Source organism: Pelobates fuscus, chromosome 1 (genome assembly GCF_036172605.1).
Source record: "Pelobates fuscus isolate aPelFus1 chromosome 1, aPelFus1.pri, whole genome shotgun sequence".
In the NCBI taxonomy this organism is placed as follows: Eukaryota; Metazoa; Chordata; class Amphibia; order Anura; family Pelobatidae; genus Pelobates; species Pelobates fuscus.
The window spans coordinates 25,537,340-25,563,560 of record NC_086317.1 but is presented as its reverse complement, the minus strand read 5'-3'; the positions used below and the strand labels follow the sequence as shown (position 1 = coordinate 25,563,560).

Here is a 26,221-nt window from a genome sequence, read left to right as displayed (position 1 = left end):
TATGTTACATAGTTACATAGTTACATAGTTAGATAGCTGAAAAGAGACTTGCGTCCATCAAGTTCAGCCTTCCTCACACCTGTTTTTTGCTGTTGATCCAAAAGAGAAAAAAAAAAAACAAAAAAAAACCCCAGTTTGAAGCACAATTTTGCAACAAGCTAGGACAAAAAAATCCTTATTGACCCCAGAATGGCAGTCAGATTTATCCTTGAATCAAGCAGTTATTACCCTACATTGAAAGATTATATCCTTGAATATTCTGTCTTTGCAAGTATGCATCTAGTAGCTGTTTGAACATCTGTATGGACTCTGATAAAACCACTTCTTCAGGCAGAGAATTCCACATCCTGATTGTTCTTACAGTAAAAAAACCTTTCCTTTGCCTTAGACGAAATCTTCTTTCTTCCAGTCTAAACGCATGGCCTCGTGTCCTATGTAAAGTCCGGTTTGTGAATTTGTGAATAGATTTCCACACAATGGTTCGTCTCACTAACCTTTATTAGGCTAGATTTTATGCTATCCTTCACATACAGGGCCACCCCTCCCCCTTTCTTGCCTTCCCTGTCTTTTCTATATAAAGAGTACCCTGGTATTGCTATGTCCCAGTCATTTTTTTCATTATACCATGTCTCAGTAACAGCGACTAAATCTACACTATCAGTTGCCATTATTGCCACAAGTTCATGGATCTTATTCCCTAAACTGCGAGCATTTGTAGACATGACTCTAAGGTTATCATTTTTTTAACACACTTGCTACAGGCACCTTCTGTCCTTGTTTTGGGGGACAATTGGATTGATGTTTTATCACCCTTTTGCCCCCCCCTCCTAGGTATTACTTTACTGAGAGGGTAGTGGATGCATGGAATAGCCTTCCAGCTGAAGTGGTAGAGGTTAACACAGTAAAGGAGTTTAAGCATGCGTGGGATAGGCATAAGGCTATCCTAACTATAAGATAAGGCCAGGGACTAATGAAAGCATTTAGAAAATTGGGCAGACTAGATGGGCCGAATGGTTCTTATCTGCCATCACATTCTATGTTTCTATGTTTCTCTCAGCTGCTCCAGAATCTATTAAACCCATTGCAGTTATAACTCCCCTTTCCCAAGCTAAAGAGACAGGAATAAGAAGCCTATGGTCTTTATAGTCATATATAGAGGACAAGATCGAAACACCCAAGGCCTGTCCTCTGGAGAAATTTAGGTGCGTGCATTTCCTGGCTGGGTAGGGCAATTAAGGCGCAGGTGACCTCTTAGCCCACAATACAAACAAAGTCCCTCCCTTCTCCTGTATTGTATCTCATCCTCCGTAGTTCCTATTTGCATGGGTTCTGGAAGAGCTAGTGCTGTAGAGTCGGGATTCTGAAATGAGGGAGCTAGTCTTATAGAAGGTCTACGGGTTCTATCTCGAGTATTCTGTCTCTGTCTCATACGTTCATCTATGTGGGAAATATATTTTAAAAAAAAATCCAAATTTTCCAGGAGTTCTCTAGTGGCAACCTCATCTAGAATCTCATCAGACAACCTGTTAAGAAATACATCCATATAAGCCTGTTCATTCCATTTGACTTCTGCCGCCAAGGATCTGAACTCTAGTGCATAATCCACGAGGGATCTATTATGCTGCCTAAGACGTAACAGCGACCTAGCTGCATTGGCCTTCCTTCCAGGGGTGTCAAAAGTCCTCCTAAAAGCTGCGACAAAAGCATTATAATTATAGACCAAAGGGTCATTTTCCCACAGAGGGTTAGCCCATCTAAGTGCTTTGTCAATTAGCAAGGTTATTATAAATCCAACCTTAGCCCTGTCTGTAGGATAGGCCCGGGGTTGAAGCTCAAAATGAATACTAATCTGGTTTAGAAAACCTCGACAATATCTGGTGACCCGCCATAGCGTAGAGGAGAAGTAACGCGAGAAGAGGCACCCAATGTGGCTACTTCTAACCCTGTGCTTACAGGAGTGATAGTGGAAGCACGAGTCTCCTCTGGCTGAGTACTAGGCCGCGATAAAAGAGACTGCAAAGCTAGAGCCATCTGGTCCATTCTATGGTCCATGGCCTTAAATCAGATCCAACACGCAGAATGCAAACAGCAAAGGGTACATATACCGGACCTTAGAATGGCCCGGACTAACATCAGACAAGACAAAGAATGATCAGGGACAAGCCAAGGTCGAGGGAACGAGAAGACAGGTAAGCGAAAGCCAAGCCGAGTACAAGGGTAGGAGAAGGTAGCAAAGTCGATAAGTGAAAACCAAATAAACAATAGTAATAAGAGCACTGAGTGACCAGACAAGCTAGAACCACGACAGGGCAATGACTCATTGCAAATGAGTCTCTTTTATACCTTGGTTCCTTAATTGATGACCACGTCCCCAAAATGCCCTGATTCGAAGTTTATGGCGGGTCGTGACGTCATTGACGTCAAGACGTCGACTATCCAGCGCCGCGTCATAAAAGGAGGCGGGGCTATGGAGGCCGGTGTGTAAACGGCCGAAATGACTGAAAGGATTGGGTTCACATGCCCCATCCTGAGGGACAACATCCAGATGCCTGACCTCCTGAGGCAGATACAACAGGTACCATGACACATACCCATTCTGCTCTCTCAGAGTGCATTCCCACTCTCTCCTCTCAGTATACATCCCCACTCTCTCCTCTCAGTATACATCCCCATTCTCTCCTCTCAGTATACATCCCCACTCTCTCTTCTTAGTATACATTCCCACTCTATCCTTTCAGTATACATCCCCACTCTCTCCTCTCAGTATGCATTCCCACTCTCTCCTCTCAGTATACATCCCCACTCTCTCCTCTCAGTATACATCCCCACTCTATCCTCTCAGTATACATCCCCTCTCTCTCCTCTCAGTATGCATTCCCACTCTCTCCTCTCAGTATACATTCGCATTCTCTCCTCTCACTATACATTATCATTATCTTCTCATTATACATTCCCATTTTCTCCTCTCTCCATATACATTCCCATTCTGCTCTCTCAGAGTGCATTCACACTCTCTCCTCTCAGTATGCATTCCCACTCTCTCCTCTCAGTATACATCCCCACTCTCTCTTCTTAGTATACATTCCCACTCTCTCCTCTCAGTATACATCCCCATTCTCTCTTCTTAGTATACATCCCCACTCTCTCCTCTAAGTGTACATTATCATTCTTCTTTCTCAGAGTACATTCACACTCTCTCGTCTCAGTATACATTTTCATTCTTCCCTCTCAGAGTACATTCACACTCTCTCATTTCTCAGTAAACATTCCCACTCTTTCATCTGTGTATGCATTCTCTCTTTCTCCTTGCTCAGTATACATTCTCACTCTCTAATATTTCTGTACACATCCCCGCTCTCCTCTGTCAGAGTACATTTACACTCTCTCACATCTCTCAGTAAACATGTCCCCTTCTTCTTTCTAAATTGAAACATTCCACTCTCCTTCTCCTTCGTATTTATTTCATTGTATGTAAGGATTTGTGTAGATTTCTCTCTGGATGTACAATTTCACTGTTTGCCTTACCATACATCCTGTCTCTCTTGACTTATAAAACGACACCTCAAACACCTAAAATACTACAGCTTGCTGAAATGCTTGATGTGTGAATAGTGTTTACAAAACGTGCAGTTATTAATACGAAGTGACACTTTTTAAAATTAAGTCTTACACCCCCTGACTGTCCACCAGACAACCGGTCCTCTTACTTCCTGGTTTGTTTAACCTAGTGGAGCTATACTCAAAAGGCAGCAACTGTCCAGAGCACCTGCCTTGCAAAGACGTCTCATTGAGCTGCATTGGGAAGTCTGTGATTGGACAGCCACGAAAGTCTGGGCGTGGTTAGAAGGGGAGGACTTGCAAAGGCAGAAAGACCAGAGATCTACAGTTCTTGCAAGCTGTTTTTTAATATAACTTTAATGAAAAAGCAAATGCATAATAACTAAATGTATGCATGTTTTCATTGGAGGTATATTTACTAAACGGTAATTTAAAAAAAATGTGCGTATTTGTGTAGTGGATTTTCCCTTTTATATTGGCACTTGTTTTAGTTTACATTTCACCCTCTCATCCTTTACTATACAATTGCTCTTTCTATCTCTATATTTCGAATCTCTTAGTATTCATGCCTACAGCATTAGTGTACATCCATTCTCTGTCTTGCTGTTTTTCTGAGTACTCCCCGACACTCAGTCTCCTTCCTCAGTATACATTCCCACACATTCTCTCTCTCCCTTTACTCCATACATCATTTAATTACAGTGATGCCAGATTTTCCTTTTAGTTAAAGGCAGACAAGCTATATTTTCCCACACATGGGCAGCGTTGTAAAGCTATGCCAAACCTGTTCCTACACTTGAGTTTCATGCTGAGCAAATTGGCCAAATATTTTAATAGCTAGAAAACATCTATTTGCTGAGTGATTATGGAGTGTATCAAGGAACACCTATGGTGTAGCTTCACATAACATCCTGTCTGTTCCCAGTAACAAAATATATTCCACTTCTACGACGCATCACAGGGAAATCACAGCTTTTTCTGATGCGGTTCTGCGACGGCACTTTAGCTTCAGTGAGACATCAGCTTACGCTTTTCAGGGTTTCCTGGAAGGAGCATCCAAGAAATAAATGTTTGCTCTCTAAATCTTTGGGTTTTCAGGTAATAAAATAATACTTACTCGGAAAATTTGTTGTTTTTTTGTGTTGTTGTTTTTTTTTCTGTGTAAATCAGCGCTTTTATTGGGAGAGGCACGGGCTCGTCACTTCCGTGGCTAGATTGCCGGTAGACAGGGGTCAGTGGGAGCAGGTATACCAGTGCTGTTGACAATTTCTATATGCACAGATTGTATTAAAAAAAACAACTTTCTCATAGTATTTACATTGTGCGTCTATCTCACAACTTTTGTTCGGAAAACCAAATTTATATTTGATCGATGAGCAGAAAATAGATTCCTATCCCTATGTGTTTGGCCAGTGTCGCACATTTAAATTTTGAATTTTGAAACACATCATTTGTAACCTATGTAGATATTACTGTGTTTTTGGGAACATCAAGGGGTGAGAAATCTTCATTTAATTCCAATAATTCCTGCATACAGTTGATCTTCTATCTGAGTTTCTGAGCCTGGGAGATCTTAGACAACGTTTAAAGAAATACTCTAAGCACCATAACCACTACAGTGCACTATTTACATTGGGAGGGCGCCAAGTAAGTCCTGGCACCATAATCATTGCAGCAGACTGTAGCACTTATGGTGAATGGAGTGTTCTAAGATAGTCTAAGATACTCACCAGCAGTGTTGAGGTCTAAGCTCCTTGCTCAAGAGCGTAGTTGGTGGTCCTGGAGGGGAATGCAGTTGATCCCTTACCTTGAGTAGACCTGATTCTCCTTGGGGTCACTTTGCAAGAGCCAATTACCTCCATTCCCATCTGCCCGCGTCCCCCCTCCCCACCCCAATAAATTGCTTCAAATCGTCATAGGACAATACCAAAACACATGAGATAATGTGATAATATCACTATGGCAACTCCAACAAAAATGTAAAATGGGTGAAAAAAAATCATCATAGGACTTGAGGTTCCAGAGGGGTATTAGAGATTTCTATTGGTCACAAGCATTCAAACAAAATATGTTTCTCTGTAAAATGTGAGAGGTGTGAGTGTGGGTGTGCGGCCAGGGGTGGGGCTATTCTAAGCAGTGACCTAAAAAAAAATGCAAATGTATGTACTAAAATATAATATAAAACAAGAACAATGTATGTAATTTACACAGGCTGATTTCTAAATGCATTTATTATAGAGACACATTACTGGGAGTATTATTGCTGTGGAGCTCTGTTATACACTCAGACACATTACTGGGAGTATTATTGCTGTGGAGCTCTGTTATGCACTCAGACACATTACTGGGAGTATTATTGCTGTGGAGCTCTGTTATACACTCTGGCACATTACTGGGGGTATTGTTGCTGTGGAGCTCTGTTATACACTCAGACACATTACTGGGAGTATTATTGCTGTGGAGCTTTGTTATACACTCAGACACATTACTGGGAGTATTATTGCTGTGGAGCTCTGTTATACACTCAAACAGACCAAAAATATGGAGTTTCTAAAAATGAGGAACAGAGGGATTTGGATCCAAAATAGTGACTGTCCCACCTAAATAAGGACACTTGGGAGGTATTCTTTGAGATGCCATGGCTAGCAAGATGTAAAACTAAATTGATTTATCAGACTGCCTGGTTTTATCCTGCGTTGAATCCAACAAATCATGGGGCAGGTAACGAGGCATGCTCAAATTATCTCCATTTATATTCTGTACATTCACGTATACTACATGTGAAGAACAAATCTTCATTCAGGAAGAAAATTCACATTGATCCGTCAAGCAACTAGCTTTGACCTTCATCTCTCAACCTTTCCCCCAACCTTCACAATGTATTCTATCATCTGAAAGCGATTTTTTTTTTCTGGTGATTTTTTTTTAACTTGTTGTTTGATATGGTTGTCTAGTTATCATTTTCATTCCTATCATTCTCATTTTTCATAAATGCACAGACTCACAACAGTTTATTATTTTATTATCATGCTGCCTTTATGATGAAGACAGCCTTATCCAAAAATGCAAAGGTCATTTCCCAATTGTTATTCCTATTGCTCTTTTTTTGCATTTGATCTCGTTGCCCATGCCCTTTTTTAGTGTTCTGTCCCAAATTTTGTCCTAAGCCGATTTTTCTCCTGCCTTAAAATCCTTTAATTTTGATACAATGTAAGGGACACCAAGACATGTTTTAACTGTGGAGCCAAAACCATATTCCTAGCAGCAAATCATCTAACCACCATGTCACATATGCTTCACCACAAATGTCATGCTTCCAGTGGCACACTACTTGCCAGCGTATGAAAGGAATGCCATGTTCCAAATGGAAGGTTAATTAACCATTATATGTCAAAGGCGGCTGTCATCAAATTCCATAATCCTCCTCGGTTGTTACATTAAATGACAGATGTTGCTGTAGCCACCAAGTGTCATGTTCTCAGGAGCAGATATAAGAGACTGACTCCACCTGGTTGTAGCTGGCATGAAAGTAATTTGAGAATACAGAAGACACAATATGTAATCTTCTTGAGCATGGTCAGTCAGTAGCTGGAAGAGTCTCAATGTTTTTAACATTCTTCTTCTATAATTTAGTAATTGCAACCCGGATGACATGAGCGTTGCAGTGGGGAGGCTTTGGGACTGAAGCCCCGGATGTTGGTCTCTTTAGCCCCTGATCTCCACAGTTGGTGCAGGGGCAGGGATATATCAATGTTTTTTTTTTTTTGTTCTTTAATTTATTTTTCAGGTAGTTGGTTCTTCATGCACCGGCCTGTTATAAAAGAAAGATTGGTAGAATGGTACTTCAGCAGGCCACTTGGGGTTGTTGGTGATGTCCCCCGGGTGACATTCAGGGATAGAACCTCACTGCAACCCTTCTAATGGTTAGGTAGTATGGAGGGATAACATTGAATACCTGGTTTTGCAGTATGTGCATGTTTCATTGAGAGGATAGGAGATAATCAGCAGTACGCATGGACACAACATAGAAACGAGGCATGTCCTGATATATTGCTATCTCTCTTTCATTGTAGTGGTAGTGCTAGAACTTAGCAACAGCCCTGCTGGGTGTTCCTCTTCTGGAGAGTAGTCCATACGTATTCTAGAAGTCAATCCTTCCTATTCCTATTACGCCTCAGCATCCCAGTGCGTAAACTGTCCCATCCATCATATTGCTCGGGATAAGGTATGAGGACCATTTGTACTGTAATGTGTTTACTGGTCAATATCTGCTGAAGATGCTTATAGGATAAAGAGAGTTCACATCTCAATTTCTCCCACTCAGGAATCATGAGTGGATTGTCTATATTTTGGACTTTTTAAATTTTTTTTATTATTTTTAGTTTGTCTAAGCATCATGGGAAATGTGTTCACACAAATATACAGGTCCAAGGGTCACCAGTACTGACCTTCAGTCCCAGTAGTCCTCTAGATAGTCAGTGTATTCCGATGGTCATTATCAGTTTTGTTTTTGTCCCTTAGAAATAGCACAAGCTGGTGGTATTTTATCATTTTTATCATAATCGGTGATTTATGTGCAGCTTCCGAGCAATCACTTCCTGACCTGAAGGCAAGATTTAAGCAAGATACACACTCCCAATGCAGGAACTGTGCAGCGCGAGCCTGCGTGGTGGCAGCCGCCTGCTTAGCAAAGCTTGCTCTCCAAAGCCCCAAAGGCAAAATCTTTCCAAGTCACTTAGATTTACTTGTCAGCATCTGATTTAATGGGAAGCCTGGAGAGTACAGAATTCTTCACTGTTCCTATTTACAAACAGGTGGGCGGATGTTTGCAGCTCGAACCTTTCGCTGTTTCCCAGTTTAGTTAGTATCTGTCCTCTTTGCTGAAGTCTTCTACCCTGAATCCTTTCATTATTCCCAAGGGATACGTTCACACACACATCGCGTTGTCATTGCAAATCTGTGACAATAAGCTATAGAACAACACAGTATTTTATTTTATTTTTAGGGGATCTATATTTGTCCTACTGTAATTATCTAGCTACGCAATAATAAATTACTATGCTAGTTTTTATCATCATTATTATTATAATTATTAATATTATTTATTTAGACCTAATAGTACAATTTATCTATGAGTCCACACCTGCCAGTTGTCCTAGAATTTAAGACCCAGTCTTTACATATTTAATACTAAGTACCGTGAGCACAGAGGATGAAAATTGTGTTGGAATTGTGTAAGCACAGAGCTGTGTGCGAATCGGGTATATTGTATTGATTATAGTATCTGATTATCTTATTGTTCCCCGGAGGAGACTTTGGTAATTAAATGCCCACCGATGAAGAGGTTATGGCTTTTCTTGGAGTGATTGCATACTTGATCTCGTTCTGTTTGCTTATTGATAAATCTCCGTGCTAAGAACATTCTTTTTGAAGGTCTCAAAGTGAACCTGACGGTTTCTTTTATTATTTATATTTATAAATCAATTGAGAACAATAACACCAACCCAAAGCATAGCCTGTTGCAAGGTTTTCTGTCTCCCCTTAGGCAAAGACCTATTTGATGCCCCCTCATAATTCTACTTGATAATGTTTTGATATCTAATTGCTTGTTTGGTATTATTATTATTATTATTATTGGCATTTATATAGTGCCAACAAATTCCATAGCGCTTTACAATGTTGTAGGAGGGGGAGATTTAATAATAAATGAGACAATTACAAAAAATTACAGGAACAATTGGATGAAGAGGCCCCTGCTCACACGAACTTTGTTAAACTAAGAGTTGTAAAGAACAGACCAGATTTTAGGCTAGGTTAGCACAGCAGGTGACCATTTTCAGTCTGTCTTTATTGGTCTAAAACTTTCAATTTAATTTTTATTTACCCACGTTTCCAACTTTGGTGAATTATATATTCTATACCAAGTTTGGAAATCAACTTTGAATTTGTCTTGTTTTGCACTTAGCTATTTTGGTCTTAAATATTCAATTCCTTGGTCAGTTCTTACATCACGCTAACCCCTCAACACTGACTAAATCCCTCATCCCAACTCCCTAAAGGGACATAATACTGTCCTTTAAAAACAAAAAACAAAAATCACTATTTAGGAGATATACCACAAATGAAACCATGCATGCATTTTATTATTCTTCTGCAACTGTCAGAAGAGGATGTGCAGGAGGATGTTTTTTGTGGGGGCTGGCTGATTCTTTAAAGAGATAGCTGGTGGCTGGCTGGGGATTATAGGAGTGGGCTTGGAGCTCCACGTCTGTCTCCTTTCTCCCTATATGGCTCTCTGTGAGCTGGGAGGAAGTGAAGAATGATCACTTCCTCTAAGCTCAACACGGCACGCATTGGAACTGGCAAACCAACAGAAGCCCAGTCCAGTACGTAGATAAAGGGACCCAGCGCTCGACTGGGCTCCTGATAAGCAATCTTTAAAGATTCCAGGGAGGCTGAATTGCCAGTATATCTGTAGATCTCCATGCCAGCTCAAAGAAGACCCCTCACTTCCAGATCTGGAGCTTCAGGCCTAGACAAGGACCCCCCTGCACCCTGCCTGAGCCCAGGGTCTAGGCAACCGCCTTTGTCTCCTATGGGTAGTCAGACTCTGCCTTCCTGCGCCCAGACTTTATGTGGCTGTCCAATTACAGGTTTCCCAATGCAGCTCAATGAGAAGTCTTTACAAGGCAGGTGCTCCAGGAAGTAATATATATAAATAAAAACAATAAGAACAAGAAAAACAAATATACATATTTAAATTCTATGTGTATATGTATGTAATCTTTTATATGATTTTATTAATTACAATTGTAGATTATACTAGCTTTAGTGTAACTATAATCTTAATTTTATTAATGACAGGAGGCGAATATTTGCTTAAGTCTCTCTTTACTAGAACTCCACAGCAGCACATTAACATAGAGAGAAAAACCAATCACAAAAAAGTAAGGAAACCATAAACAGCCCCACCCAACCAACTACTTCCTCTTTCAAGCTACGACAAAATAAAGTACATGATCTGCAATAGATAGCAGAAGAACCAAACGAGATCAGCCGATGACTGTCATCCGAAACTTGAAACCAACGTGGATCAGTAGATGAAGCCTTGAACTTTAGCCTGAAGAAGATCTGTAACCTGGATCTGTAGTCGAACCATTAAACTGAAACGAGATATTAGACTAAAACTCCAATTAGTGAATGAAGGGTACTGTGAAAAACATGAACACCCATAATCAATTACTGACAGTACAACATCCCAGAAAACATACTCTGACTTCCCCTAAATAGACACTAACCTGACCTATCTACCACAGTCCTGGAGAACAGACTAACACTAAAAAATAGGTCAATGAAAATAAACAAAAATAACACGGGAAGGGAGAAACTGGGAGGGAAATATTCGCCTCCTGTCATTAATAAAATTAAATTATAGTTACACTAAAGCTAGTATAATCTAGAATTTTATAGCATGACAGGAGGCTTCATATTTGCTGTTTTAACGCTCCGACATCAAAGCAAAAGAAGCATGATCCGATGGTCTAAAATAAAATTTGCGAAAAGTATCTTTTCGTGACCAGTCAGCTAAACGCATGATGTCTTGAAGGGAAGCGCCCGCCATGAGGACATCAGAAGCCGCCGCGCCTCTAACCGAATGCGCTCCGAAGGTCAAATCCACTCCCGCCAATGCCAATAACCATTTAATCCATCGCGCCACAGTAGGAGAAGAGACTGGTTTGTGAGGTCTGACATAAGAAATTAACAATTGGCAGGAACGAGAAGAGCGAAGAGAAGCGGTAATTGCCACATAACGAGACCTCGCTACAGAGAGCTTAGGCGCGTCACGGAAATATGAATAAAAAATAGCCGTCAAATCCGACTTCGGATGCCTAGACACCCCGAAGGTGATCCCTTCCAGACAGAAAGATAAAGCGTTGACATCGAAGCCCCGGACATCAGAAACACGTCTGAAAGAAATAAGGCATAGTAAGAGGGCAAATTTAGCCAAAAGTTGACGAAGGAAGAGATCTTGATTATCAGGCCAATCCCGGAGGAAAGACATCCCAGAGGGAGGAATACTTAGGCAGAGGCAGCCGCGACAGTCTCATACCACGAAGAAGTCTGCAGACTAGCGGATCCTGACCAATGGGCAAACCTCTAAGCGGTACGTGGGCCGCTGAAATTGCCGATCTCACCACATTAACCAAACGATACGATTGTCTCAGGTCAAATAGATGAGACAGAAAAGCCTCCACCGCTGAGCATGCCGGATCCGGGAGCCAACTAAAGTAGATCAGAACCTGTTAGTTCATCCGGGAGGCGAAAAGATCCATCGTGAACGGACCCCTCTGTTCCACAAGCTCGAGGAAGATGGGCAGAAGGAGTTTCCAATCGCTGACGTCCCTCCAATGTCTGGAGAACTAGGGCCTTTTCCACGGAGGCGGCATGGCCTGCAGATTCTGCTCCTTGGTAGGTGGTTCAGGATACGTGGTCAAGGATACGTGGACAATGTGACACCTAGGGGCATAGAGGACAGGTGTCACCAGCAGGTAATCAGGGCAGCACCCCTAATAGTGGCAGAGGCAAGTTAGCCCGCGCATGCAGGGTCCAAATGCCAAGGCCAGGCCAGGCGTACACAGATAATGGCACAGACAGTGCAGGCCAAATCAGGGGGCACAGACAAAGCAGACCAATCAAAGGGGTACAGACAAAGCAGGCCAATCAAGGGGGCACAGTCAAAGCAGGCTAGTTATATGGGCACAGACAGAGCAGGCCAAATAATGTGTTACAGCCAAGGCAGGTCAATTAGCGCGTGCAGGCAACATGCTGAGGTTAGGTGTACAGACAAGCAGAAATTAGTGAAACAGGGTCCACAGAAATTGCATTAAGCAAGCATATGTGCATAAGACATAGTAGAGTGAGATAGGTATAAATAGATGATTATTTATTTCACACAGAACACCTATACCAAATAACATGTATATACCTACATACATCAGAACGTGATACACTATCTACAGAAAGACAGGCACTGAGTGGGCACCCCCCAAGCATGACCACGAGGTCGCGGGAGGGTGAGTGCCCGGAGGCAGGAAGCAGCCACTCCCACGTGGCCAGCTAGCCCTCTCACTACCGCCCATGCCACCCCAAGCCGCGGTAACTCCGACACCACGAGCGTAAGCATGGGCAGGGTGAGAGAAGCAGGAGACGGCTCCCGTTTGGCGGACGGAGCTGGCTGGCGGGGGCCAACACGTGGGATCGACGGCGGTCAGCAATGGGAAACGGTCGGAGGAGCGCTCCCCGGCGACCGCAAGCAAAATGAGCGAGGGGGAGGGGAAACAAAGGGTAGGCTGGGTGGAGAAGGCACGCCAAAGAGGAAGATAGAGAGGGGGTAGGCAGACAAAGGCACCACAGCCCCCCAAGCCTGCAGAAAATATGCCACAACACCCCAACAACAATAATAAATACTTGGAAAATAGTGAAAGACAATAAAATATCCAAAGCCACCCAATGATAACATGAGGCAGTGGTACTCTGACCTGTGCTTGATGTGGAACAGTAAAGAAAGAGGAAGTAGTTGGTTGGGAGGGGCCTTTTATGGTTTCCTTACTTTTTTGTGATTGTTTTTTCTCTCTATGTTAATGTGCTGCTGTGGAGTTCTAGTAAAGAGAGACTTAAGCAAATATGAAGCCTCCTGTCATGTTATAAAATGTGAGGGACCAGCCTGACAACACAAGCAGAAAGGCCAGATAATGCAATTTGCAAGTCCTATATTTAACCTTGTAACTTTCCAAAACACCATAAAACCTCTAAATGGGGGGTCTGTTGTATTCCAGAAACTCCACTGAACACAAATATGAGTGTTTCAAAACACTTAAGAGTATCACAGCGGTGATATCATCAGTAAAATCGCAGTTTTTGTGTGACACTACAATGTTAAGAGTACAAATGATATAGTGCCCTGCTACCTATTTAGATTACTGTGTCCACCTCCCAGGCCCCGTCTGAAGTAAAATAAAAACAAGCTTAACTTACCACTACTCCATCACTGCACCAGTGTCCATCCTTCCACTTTACTTCCTTGAATGAGATCATCGTGATTGATGATCTCAGCCAATAGACTGTTTTTCTCTATGAGAAGCATTTGATTGAAAAGTGGATCTGGCGTGATCTCACGTGAGAAGCTCCACTAGTGGCTTTCAGGGGCCACTGCACCCAGACCATTTCACTGAGATGAAGTACTCTGAGTGAATTTAGTGGAACTTTAGAGATTAGGAACCTAATGTGTAAAATTCCATCTAATAATGTAACACGTACTAATGTTAAATACCAGCTAACTTTTATTTCCTGATTCCCAATGTATTCATAAATAAATGTGAAAAAAAAAAACAAAAAAAAAAACACTTAAGCTCAGTTGCCTTTTTGCTTCTTGAAAGGATTTATTAAAGAATCAAGGTGTTTTTCCACATTCTCTTCTAAAAATCATTTTAAGTAAAAATCTGTGACTGGTGACTATGAGTTATTGCCTTACTTTTTAAAACAAATATCCAAAACTATCAAATAGTCCTCTAATAATTTGGATACCAGTCCACTACATTATGATGAGCATTCACAAATACATTGTAAATTATGTTTTTTGAGGATTTTTGTTTTTATGTTTTTTGAGGATTTTTGTTTTTGGTTTTTTTTCTTTAAAAAAAATCCAAATTTTTCCTAATTTGTAGGTGACCAGAATTTACCAAGCAAACGTCATTATGGGGTTTATAAAGTATTTATATTGTTTTAAGATCTCATTATTTATCTTTGTCACAGACTTCTGTAGAATCATTTGAAGCTCAATAAATTATTATTATCATCACTTATATTTCTTCATAGAGTCACACTGCCATATCTGCATCTAAAAATGTGGCTCGTTAGATCCATGAGTTCAGTAAAAAAAAACAAAAACAGACAGAAACTGGGAAGATTAGAAATCCCTGTTAAAGCTATTTGATTTCTTTGAGTCCTTTGTTCTTTCTTTATGAGATTAACCCTTGCACTTACTCTGCATGATTTTGGAATTGTGGTCAAAGATTTGAAATTTTAATTCACTAAGTCTAGCTTAGTCTCTTCATACTGAGTCGGTATCGCAATGTCTATTTTTTTGTTGCTATGTTATTATTTGTTGTTTAGATAGTGTGTCAGTTACGTATTCATTTATTCGGGCCTGTGTCTCCCCCTGCGTAGATTTTACCTTGTGAGAGTTTGATGTTTATGGAATCACGTACCCTGGAATTTTATACTGATGTCATTTTATTAAATGAGGAAACATAAGGGTGAGATACCTGACAGACACACAGGTTTAAGGAACACAAGTAGGAATACAAACCTTCCTAATGTGATAGAATCCAGGTCCTTAGAATTCCTCTCCCCCCAGCAGTTTGCAATAGAAATTAAAACATTTTAGAAAAACAAAAAACTAGAGGAGGCATGGCCTCATCCGCACTGATTAAATTCAATGCTCCTCATGGGTGGTGCCACAGGAAGCCCCTTAGGGGCTGTCAGCATGACAGCCACAAGAGGTGGGTTTGATCCTGCACTTTCACAAAAACTGAAATGTTTTACACTGCAGGGTTAAAAGGACAGGATCACTGCACCCAGACCACTTCATTGAGATAAAGTGGTCTGGGTGACTTTGATGAACCTTTAGATATGAAAATATGAAACTATATAGCAGGGTTTATCAATAAAGGCGATGTGTTTTTCATTTTGGTAATGCTATCTGAGTTAACAAACCTCTCCTGAATTGTCTTTCTCTTTCTGTAGACCATGCCGAGTGGATTCTGGAATTCATTTATGTTGGGATAGGAATCTTAAAAAAGTATCATTAAATCTTGAGACCATCGATAACAAGTCAGTCTTGAGGATCAAGTTTGGAGACAAATGTTGATCTTTTGCCTGGAAACCTACATCTGGGGGTAAGTAATGAAGTGCTGTCCAATTCTTACATATTTATAATTCTGAAGACGAGCCTAATATAACCTCTGTTTATAATTATTTTAATTTAGCATTATGTGTAAACTTAATTTCATCTTTAAATATTTGGCAAATAATTATTCTTGGCAAACATTTTAAGAAATTAGGTAAGTGTGTACATTTACACATCAAGTAATATGTGTTGCCTATTTTTTGGGGAAAAAAAAGTACGAGTGAAAAAAATAATAGGTGGTTAATTTGTACTCAAAAACCTGGCATTGGCTTTGGCTCCAATGGGCTACATCACAATCCCAAATATTGTCGATAAATGTCCATTATCTGGAACATCGTGACACAAAAAGACTGTGAGGATAAATCCAAACATCCTCAAAACAGGAGCATAATTAATTTTGCATATGATAGTTTTTTGGAACCAATTGTATTATCTAAAATCTGTATGAATAAATTATATGTAGAATGTAAATTTATGTATGTATATGTAGGCTCTTATTCCTCAAAATTAATTTGAGCAATTCCATCAAAAATGTATTTTTTCTGTTTTCTATAATTCCATTTTGTGTGTGTTTATATGTTTCACAAAAGCTAGCAGTGATTGCTATGTTCTGTGGAGTTATAAGGTTGAGCTAATGGTGGAGTAAACAAACGGATTGTTGCGTCATTCCATATCATTTGAATTGTTGAGTAGAGTCCACGTATTAAGGTATATTTAACAGTGTCTAAGTCAGGATACAATCCTTTGTGATGTAGAGATATATGAAATTGATTACATCTCTACCTCTTTTTATTCACCTGTGAGATTTGTTAAGAGATTTCTTCGCTCTAGCAGTGTACATACCACAGGGATGGGTGGTTTTGTCTTTTAGCAGAAACCTGTGTAGGTCTGCAGAATTGATCTCGATGCTTTGTATAGTAAATATTTAATCTGATTCTGAATTTCTTTAGAAGGATCTTCCTTGTCAGGTTGGTAAATTGAGATGTCAGTGAATTGTCTCCTTGACTTTTCGATACACTGTATTTATTTATCTTTTTTTCGAACGTTGCAGCTGCACTTGGTGTTCTGCAAACTCCAGGTGGGCTTTCAGTACCTTTGAGTAATTTCCTTCTGTTGCCTCCCTGCTATACGATACAGCAGAATTTTTATATAGTTGACTTGAGCACCATTGAACTTTGCAGATCACTCAAAGTGATTGCTTGCTGTCCATCCATCTACGTATCCATCCATCCATCCATCTAACCATCGTTTTACTCATCTCAGAGCCTGAAGGCAAAAATAAACAAATGGACAAATTACAGGGAAACCTTTACATGTGTTTAGTTTCCTTTGGAATTTAAAGGGTTACCCCAAGTACCATGACCACTAAAGCGATTTGGAGTCTCTTGTGCAACATTTGCTATGAAGTGTTGGATATACATAGATCAACCCCTCTGATGGTGGAGGTGTAACTTCGGTGTCTGACACCGACACGCACATCATGTTGTCACCAGACAGGTTACTCTTTCTTACAACATTGTTTTTATTTCTTGGAGCAACCCTTGAAGATGGTCCTTTGTTATTCTGATGTTGTTCTGATGATACAGATAGGGTGTTCCAGAGCCCCACTCCCTGTCCTGGTGGCTGTCAACTGTTTCAGGTGGTATAAATAAAGACACTGCAAGCTGTTAGTGTGTATGGCAGCCATGTTTTAGGAGATACAGGAAGGAAGCGCACACCCCAACAGGAAACACGTGCACTAGAAAATAAACCATAGAGTTAGTTGCATGTAAACCAAACATAACATCCATAACATCTCCCCCTTTTAATATTAATTAATCAATATTGGGAAATTTGGAGTCCAAATCACTGTCCTTGTAATAACATTCTAGAGGTTAAGTCTCTCAGGTGGTTGTGAATGTCTGCCACTACGAGTGAAGGTCCAGGTTGTGCAAATAGTCTTTTAGCCCTCTCTGAGGTTACTGGACTCTTCCCACCACGTGCTGGCATGCTTTGAACTTGACTGCTGTCAGATCCTGCTTGCTCAGGGCTGTCATTAGTCTGTGGTATCACTTCTGTACACTCTTTACTTCCGACATATGAGTGTGTCCTTGTAATACCAGGTGTGTCTGGCTTGTCAACTGGATATTGTGAATCAGGGTCTCGGCCACTCGCAGATCCACATGATTGCATTGGTAGAGAGTTCCTTTGCTATCCACAAGATAAGAGCATGGCGCAACCTTTTGCAGACGATCTCCAGGAAGCGGTTTCATATGGATTTGTTCCCCAATACTCAGTTCAGGTAAATCCCTAGCAGGTGAATCATATCTTGCCTTGAACACTTGCCTCTTAAGTCACAACTTTTCTGGTACACCTTGTATCACAGAGGGTTCAAGTAGCTTGTTGGCTGCTAGTAAGCAGGTCTTTAATCTCCTTGACATCAGTATTTGTGCAGGACTACAATCCATACCGTCAGTGTTTCTCCAATGTATGATGGCTTTTCACAGGTCTTTACCATCACTTTTAGCTTTTTTGCATAAATTCTTCACTATTTTCACAGCTGGTTCATCTTTGCCATTAGCTTGTGGATGATGTGGTGAAGAAGTTGCATGCTCAAACTCACAATTAGTAGCAAATTACCTGAACTGTAAGCTTGCAAACTAATGGCCATTATCAGAAATCACTTTGGCCATGACATGCAAATTGCGCCTTGCATTGCTTAATTGTAGTTTCAGTGGACAGGTCAGGAAGCAGTTCAGTTTCCCAGAAGTCTGAGTAATGATCGACTAAGAGCAGGTACTCTTTTCCAGCATAGTTGAATAAGTCCATGCTGACAATCTGCCAAGGACGTGTAGGTATCTCATGTGACATCATGGTTTCTTTTTGTTGCGAGTGTGCATATTCATTTCAAATGGGACAATTGCTGACTAAGTCTTTGGTTTCACCTTGCATGTTGGGCCAGTAAAGAGTATCACTAGCTTGTCTGTAGCAAGCCTCACCTCTGATGTGGCTTGAGTGTATGCGCGATAACATCTCTGCTCTTAGTGACTTCGGCACTATGACACTTGGACCTTTGTACAAGATACCAGTTTTTACGCTGATCTCATCTCTGAAGGACCAATATTCCTTCACAATTGCAGGTGCTGCATCCTTTTCATCTGGCCATCCCATCAGAACTGTAGACTTCAATGCTTGCAAAGTTGCATCACTTTCTGTGTGCTGTATGAGCTGATGTAGCCGTTGATCTGTGACATTAAGATTGTCTGCTTGATTGACTTCAAAAAAAGTCCCAATGATTCCATTACCCAGTACCCACCTCAGCCCCCTGTACCCACCTCAGCCCCCTGTACCCACATTAGCCCCCTGTACCCACATTAGCCCCCCCAGTACCCACATCAGCCATCCCCCAGTACCCACATCAGCCCCCCCAGTACCCACCTCAGCCCCTGTACCCACATCAGCCCCCCCAGTACCCACATCAGCCCCCCCAGTACCCACCTCTGCTCCCACCTCAGCCCCCCTGCTCCCACCTCAGCCCCCCCTGCACCCACCTCAGCCCCCCAGTACCCACCTCAGCCCACCAGTACCCACACCAGCCCCCCAGTACCCTCATCAGCCCCCCGGTATCCACATCAGCCCCCCTGTACCCACCTCAGCCCCCCTGTACCCACATCAGCCCCCCCAGTACCCACACCAGCCCCTCCAGTACCCACCTCAGCACCCCTGTACCCACTTCAGCACCCCTGTACCCACCTCAGCCCCCAGTACCCACCTCTGCTCCCACCTCAGCCCCCCTGTACCCACCTCAGCCCCCAGTACCCACCTCGGCCCCCAGTACCCACCTCTGCTCCCAGTACCCACCTCTGCTCCCACCTTAGCCCCCCCTGTAACCACCTCAGCCCCCAGTACCCACCTCTGCTCCCACCTCAGCCCCCCTGTACCCACCTCAGTACCCACCTCAGCCCCCTGTAACCACCTCAGCCCCCAGTACCCACCTCAGCCCCCAGTATCCACCTCTGCTCCCACCTCAGCCCCCAGTACCCACCTCAGCCCCCAGTACCCACCTCAGCCCCCAGTACCCACCTCAGCCCCCAGTACCCACCTCAGCCCCCCTGTAACCACCTCAGCCCCCAGTACCCACCTCTGCTCCCACCTCAGCCCCCTGTACCCACATCAGCCCCCCGTACCCACCTCAGCTCCCAGTACCCACCTCTGCTCCCACCTCAGCCCCCTTTATCCACCTCAGCCCCCAGTACCCACCTCTGCTCCCACCTCAGCCCCCAGTACTCACCTCAGCCCCTCTGTACCCACCTCAGCCCACCTGTACCCACCTCAGCCCCCCTGTACCCACCTCTGCTTCCACCTTAGCCCCCCTATACCCACCTCAGCCCCCAATATCCACCTCTGCTCCCACCTCAGCCCCCAGTACCCACCTCGGCCCCCCTGTACCCACCTCGGCTCCCACATAAGGCCCCCTGTACCCACCTCTGCTCCCACCTCAGTGCCCACATCAGCCCCCTGTACCCACATCAGCCCCCAGTACCCACCTCTGCTCCCACCTCAGCCCCCTGTACCCACACCAGCCCCCTGTACCCACCTCAGTGCCCACATCAGCCCCCCTGTACCCACCTCAGCCCCAGTACCCACCTCAGCCCCCTAACCACCTCAGCCCCCCAGTACCCACCTCAGCCCCCAGTACCCACATCAGCCCCCCTGTACCCACCTCTGCTCCAACTTCGGCCCCCAGTACCCACCTCTGCTCCCACCTCAGCCCCCAGTACCCACCTCAGCCCCCAGTACCCACCTCAGCCCCCCTGCTCCTAGCTCAGCCCCCTGTACCCAACTCAGCCCCCAGTACCCATCTCTACTCCCACCTCTGCCCCTCATTACCAACCTCAACCTCCTTTACCCACCTTAGCCCCCAGTACCCACTTCTGCTCCCACCTCAGTCCCCATTACCCACCTCTGCTCCCACCTCAGCCCCCTTGTACCCACCTCTGCTCCCACCTCAGCCCCCAATACCCACCTCTGCTTCCACCTCAGCCCCCTGTACCCACCTCAGCCCCCAGTACCCATCTCTGCTCCCACCTCTGCCCCTCATTACCCACCTCAACCTCCTTTACCCACCTCAGCCCCCAGTTATCCACTTCTGCTCCCACCTCAGCCCCCAGTACCCACCTCTGCTCCCACCTCAGCCCCCCTGTACCCACCTCTGCTCCCACCTCAGCCCCCAATACCCACCTCTGCTCCCACCTCAGCCCCCCCTGTATCCACCTCAACCCCTATGTCCCTCCTGCGCTCGCCACAACATCTATGTCCCACCTCATACTCTGTCCAGCCCCACCCCCACTTCAGTCCCCGTGCCTCCCCGCGCCCACCTCAGTTCCCGCGGCTCACAGTGCCCACCACAGCCCCTGTGCCTCCCTGCACCTATTTCAGCATTTATCCCCTACACACACACTACAGCCACTATCCAACTTATACACAGTAGAGCCTCTATAATCCAAACACGCACACACTACAGCCCCAGTAACCACCAGATGCCCAGGGCCGGACTGGCCCACCGGGATACCGGGAATTTTCCCGGTGGGCCGCGGCACCTGGGGGCTGCTCTGAGCAAGTATGTGCCACCGGGTGGCCGGTCCGGTGGCACACACACTGAGGGGGCCGGCCGGCCGGTCGGCGGCCGCATTCCGCGCTGGAGCCGCCGGACCGGGTGGCAGCCTCGCCGGTCCGGCGGCACTCCTGTCAGGATGTCACTCAGGCAGACTCGCTGAAGGCTGTTGGAGGAGGGAGGAGCATGTCTCTGTACCATGCTCCCTCGCGGTTCCTGTGCAGGGAATTGTGGGAACCGCGAGGGAGCATGGTACAGAGTAAAGTGCATTTATTCCTTATTCATGCTCCTCCCTCCTCCAACAGCCTTCAGCGAGTCTGCCTGAGTGACATCCTGACAGGAGTGCCGCCGGACCGGCGAGGCTGCCACCCGGTCCGGCGGCTCCAGCGTGGAGTGCGGCCGGCCCCTTTGAGTCCTTGACTCCTCTCAGGTAAATGGGAGGGGGGAAATAAAACAGAGGGGCACTGGGAAAGGATGGGGGAAGGAGAGAGAGACACAGAGGGAAAAAAGGGGCAATAGAAAGATGGTGGAGGGAGGAAAAAGAGACAGAGAGAGAGAGAGAGAGAGAGACACACACACAGGGAAAGGGGGAGAAAGAGACACACAGGGAAAGGGGGAGAAAGAGACAGAGGGGGAGAGAGAGAGGAAGGGGGAGAGAGAGACACACAGGGAAAGGGGGAGAAAGAGACAGGGGAAGAGAGAGGAAGGGGAGAGAGAGAGAGACAGAGGGGAAGAGAGAGGAAGGGGGAGAGAGAGACAGAGGGGAAGAGAGATGAAGGGGGAGAGAGAGACACACAGGGAAAGGGGGAGAAAGAGACAGATGGGGAGAGAGAGGAAGGGGAGAGAGAGAGACAGAGGGGGAGAGAGAGGAAGGGGAGAGAGAGAGACAGAGGGGAAGAGAGAGGAAGGGGGAGAGAGAGACAGCGGGGAAGAGAGCTGAAGGGGGAGAGAGAGACAGAGGGGAAGAGAGAGAAACACAGGGAAGAGAGGGAGAGAGAAACACAGGGAAAGGGGGGGAGAGAGATGTGGGGAAGAGAGAGACAGAGGGGAAGAGAGATGTGGGGGAGAGAGAAACACACAGAGAAAGGGGGAGAAAGAGACAGAAGGGAAGAAAGATGTGGAGGAGAGAGAGACAGAGGGAAGAGAGATGTGGGGGAGAGAGAAACACAGGGAAATGGGGGAGAAAGAGACAGAGGGAGAAAGGAGAGAGACACACAAGGGGAGGGGGAGAAAAAGAGGCAGAGGGGGAAGAGAGAGACTGGGAAGGAGAGGGGAGACTCCCCCCCCCCCCCCAATGAGGCTCTCCACTGCCAGACGATCTCCCTCCCCGTTCCACAGGCACCATGCGGGCAGCCGGCTCCTCTGCGTCCTTCTCGCAGGAGCACAGAGCATTGCCGCAGTTACCACGGCAATGCTCCGGCTCTCACGAGAGTGAACTCTAGCCCTGGAGCTATGGGCTAGAGTTCAATCTCACCACTGCGACCACCATGAATTCCTGGTGGTCGCAGTGTTGAGTGAACTCTAGCCCCATAGACATACTTCCCCCACACACACACCATACACATTCACACACTGCCCCCATGCACACATTGCCGCCCCCCCCACACACACACATTCACAGCCCTCCCATACACACATTTCCCCACTGAACCTTTCACACACACTGCACCCCTCACACATTGCACCACTGCTCCTATACCCTAATACAGCCCCATATCCCAGCAGACCCCAGGTAAGTTGTCAAACAGTTCTTAAACGGTTTGACTACTTACTCTGTGAGGGGGCCCCGGCACACCTTGCACCATAACCACTACACAGAGCAGTAGTGGTTATTGTGTATGGATTTTTTCTTTAAATAATCTACAAGTGCCCCTCCCGGGATCAGGCTCTGGATCCGCCACTGGTATATGACATGTATATTAGATATTATACATGTATACTAGATTTATATATATATATATATCTAGATAGCCCCTGCACTCCAACCATGACAATAAGAAAAAAATACCTGGTGTTCTGGTGGCTGAATAATACAAAACATGAAAAATACCGGCACTCAAGGATTTTCAGCAAATCAAATCTTCATTTATTTCGAAGAAAAGAATCGACGCTTCAGCTCCTCACAGGAGCTTTCATCTGGACACTGTCCTGATGAAAGCTGTCCTGATGAAAGCTGTCCTGATGAAAGCTCTTGTGAGGAGCTGAAACGTCGATTCTTTTCTTCGAAATAAATGAAGATTTGATTTGCTGAAAATCCTTGAGTGCCGGTATTTTTCGTGTTTTTTATATATATATATATATATATATATATATGCCTATTATATTTACACATATGTTAATGTACATTTATATATGCATAATACGAGAAATGTCATTAATATGTACCATATGTAATGAGCAGATATTGTCCGAGTCTTGTTGCTAGGTGCATACTCCAGCACAATAACATATTTAACCCCTTAAGGACACATGACATGTGTGACATGTCATAATTCCCTTTTATTCCAGAAGTTTGGTCATTAAGGGGTTAAAGTAAAGAGCGCACCCAAAATAAACAAGATAACGTAAATTTTTTACAGTTGTGCCCTACATACATTCACCATTTCAGTCCCATTACCAAGCTTTTCTTAATATGTCAAGGTAGTTGGACTGAAACATTGATTACATGCAAAGGCACGTCTGCTTAAAATAAATCAGCACTTTTGTTTATTTTGAAGCCTATGAGTGCTTTTTTTTTTTACGTTGGAGTAATCATTTTAAATTTAAGTTCTCTTTTCTAACTCTGTACCTGCACACTATGCTGGCGCGATGCATTATGGGGCTGGTAAATATTTTTTTCCATGGCTGCTTTTAATTCCCAGTCCGGCCCTGCAGATGCCTACTACAGATTCTATCCCACACACACTGCAACACAGCCAGCCCTCTCTACTCACATAATGCACTGCAAATAACCCCATTCACACACGCAAAAACCCACAAGGAGCCTCACTGTATAGACACACCACAAGCAGCATCCCCACACATACAAAATTACATGCAGCCTCTCTTCACATACACATCACAAACAGCATACCCACCATTGCAATACTGCACACAGCCTTCACACACACAACTTTTACAAACTCTTATAAAGCGCCAACATATTCTGCAGCGCTGTACAATAGGTAAAACAAGGGAAAGGATTAATCTAACACAACACTTTGACATACAGGAACACAACATCACTAGCCACATCCCCACACACGCAACCCCACAAGTAGACTCCAAACACACGTGGCTAGTTGTAAGGTTGTACATGTGGGGGATGCTGCTTGTGATGTCCTAAGCAAAATTAGTGGAAGTGTGTAATTAAATGTGCTTTATTTTAATTGCTGGGGAGGCACACCAGCAAGGGTTACTCCATCTAAAAACAGTGTTTATTAAAACACTGGTTTTGGTTGGATTAACCCCTTAAAAGTAAATCTGGCCATTTTGGGGGGCACTCGTGGATGTGGGAGTCAGGGATGTGTGGCTCTCACACATCCATTCTGTCTGCTGGGCAGCCTACACATAATATATGTGTAAAAGCACCAGAAAGAAGGGGGAGAAGAATAGCAGGGGACCAGAAAATCTTGTACCAGGACCAGGAGGGCGGGCCCTTGATCACCCACTGCCCGAGGGCCCTTGGAGGTGTCAGTCCGCCCCTGGCTTCCTTTGTTCTTGACAGACATACTCCAGCAAACTGATTTAGCCTCCCACACGATCTACAGGTTTTCCCATATGCAGGACACTGTTCTTTCTCTCTCACATGGATACTGCCACAGTACTTACATGATGTAGACTTGCTCACAGGTGAGGTGATTATTGTGTTGATGCTTGTGCTGGTGATTCTTCAAGCTTAGCTGTTGCTTGAAGGCTGCATGGATGCTGTCAGTCTGTTTATCCTGCTCCATAGCTCTCATATGTTTGTCAGTAAGTTCTGCAGTGCAACATATCTCAATTGCTGCATGTAGGGTTAAATCATGTTCCCTCAATAGACGGCGGCGGGTACTTTCAGTATTATTACCTAGAACTATTTTGTCACAAATAAGTTCATCTCTCAAGGAGCCATACTCACAGCTTGCAGCTTTTTCTCTCAGCCTTGTGACAAACTTGTCTATTGATTCACATTCTTCTTGCTTGCAAGTGCCAAATATACATCTTTCATATATTAAATTTTTTGCAGGTCTGAAGAAAGCTTCCAATGCATCAAGGATGGCTTTAGTGTCACTTACTCCTCTGTGAGGTTCAAATTATGCATGTAATCATGGTAGCACTCACTGCCCATCACCCTTCTCAGTGTGGCTGCTTGCACTGCTGCAGGCTTCTCATTAAGCCCTGTAGCTATGGAGTAATCCTCAAACTCAGCTCTGAAGTTATCCCAGTTACTGCTGCAATCCCCACTCACCCTCATTGCCTCAGGTAGTGGAATGCGATGAGCAGCTGCCATGATGCTGGTTGTCGTGCTTCCAATGCTCAGCTTGCAGGACAGTAGTAGCTGTAATTGCTACAGGAGGCACATTCACTTCCAAAAAGTCTTTCACTCCAAGACTTGCAAGCTCCTGGCATCAAGTGTGTGAGAACAGACCAGATTCAGATACTTCTGACACCATGTTTCAGGAGAAAGAAATAAAGACCCGTCAAGCTACTAGTGTATGGCAGCCATGTTTCAGGAGATACAGGAAGGAAGTACCTACCCCAACAGGAAACACGTGCAATAGAAAATAAACCATAGAGTTGCATGTAAACCAAACATAACATCCATAACACCAACCTCTTCTTGGTGTCTTCTGGAACAGCTTCACATTGACACATAGCAGTTGTTGAAGGTGTTTAGAGTGGACCTTGCCATTGATTTCCTGCTTATTAATGTAACTCCCTCACTTATATTAGGATATTGTTTGGTATTCTTTTCCAAGGATGAACATTTGTAGCAGATTTTCTCTAGAAATTGTAGACTACCCATTGGCCTTCATCCCCGTTTTCCCAACATTCACAAATAAACAGTGATCGCACTGGGGCAATTCCATCAAACTCTGAAAACCAGGAGCTTCAGGGGGATCAATATTCCTGTTTTTTGTTTT

General features: G+C 44.2%; 1 protein-coding gene across 2 annotated transcripts in view; it reads left to right on the top strand.

Annotated features, from left to right (window-relative positions):
* The window catches only part of BCL9 (BCL9 transcription coactivator), a 261,354-nt gene that overhangs the window by 47,106 nt on the left and 188,027 nt on the right, over nt 1-26,221 (top strand). For both annotated transcript variants that reach the window (XM_063446708.1, XM_063446691.1), the window contains exon 2: nt 15,364-15,515. The gene's annotated coding sequence lies outside the window, so the exon portion shown is untranslated. The remainder of the gene's footprint in view (nt 1-15,363; nt 15,516-26,221) is intronic.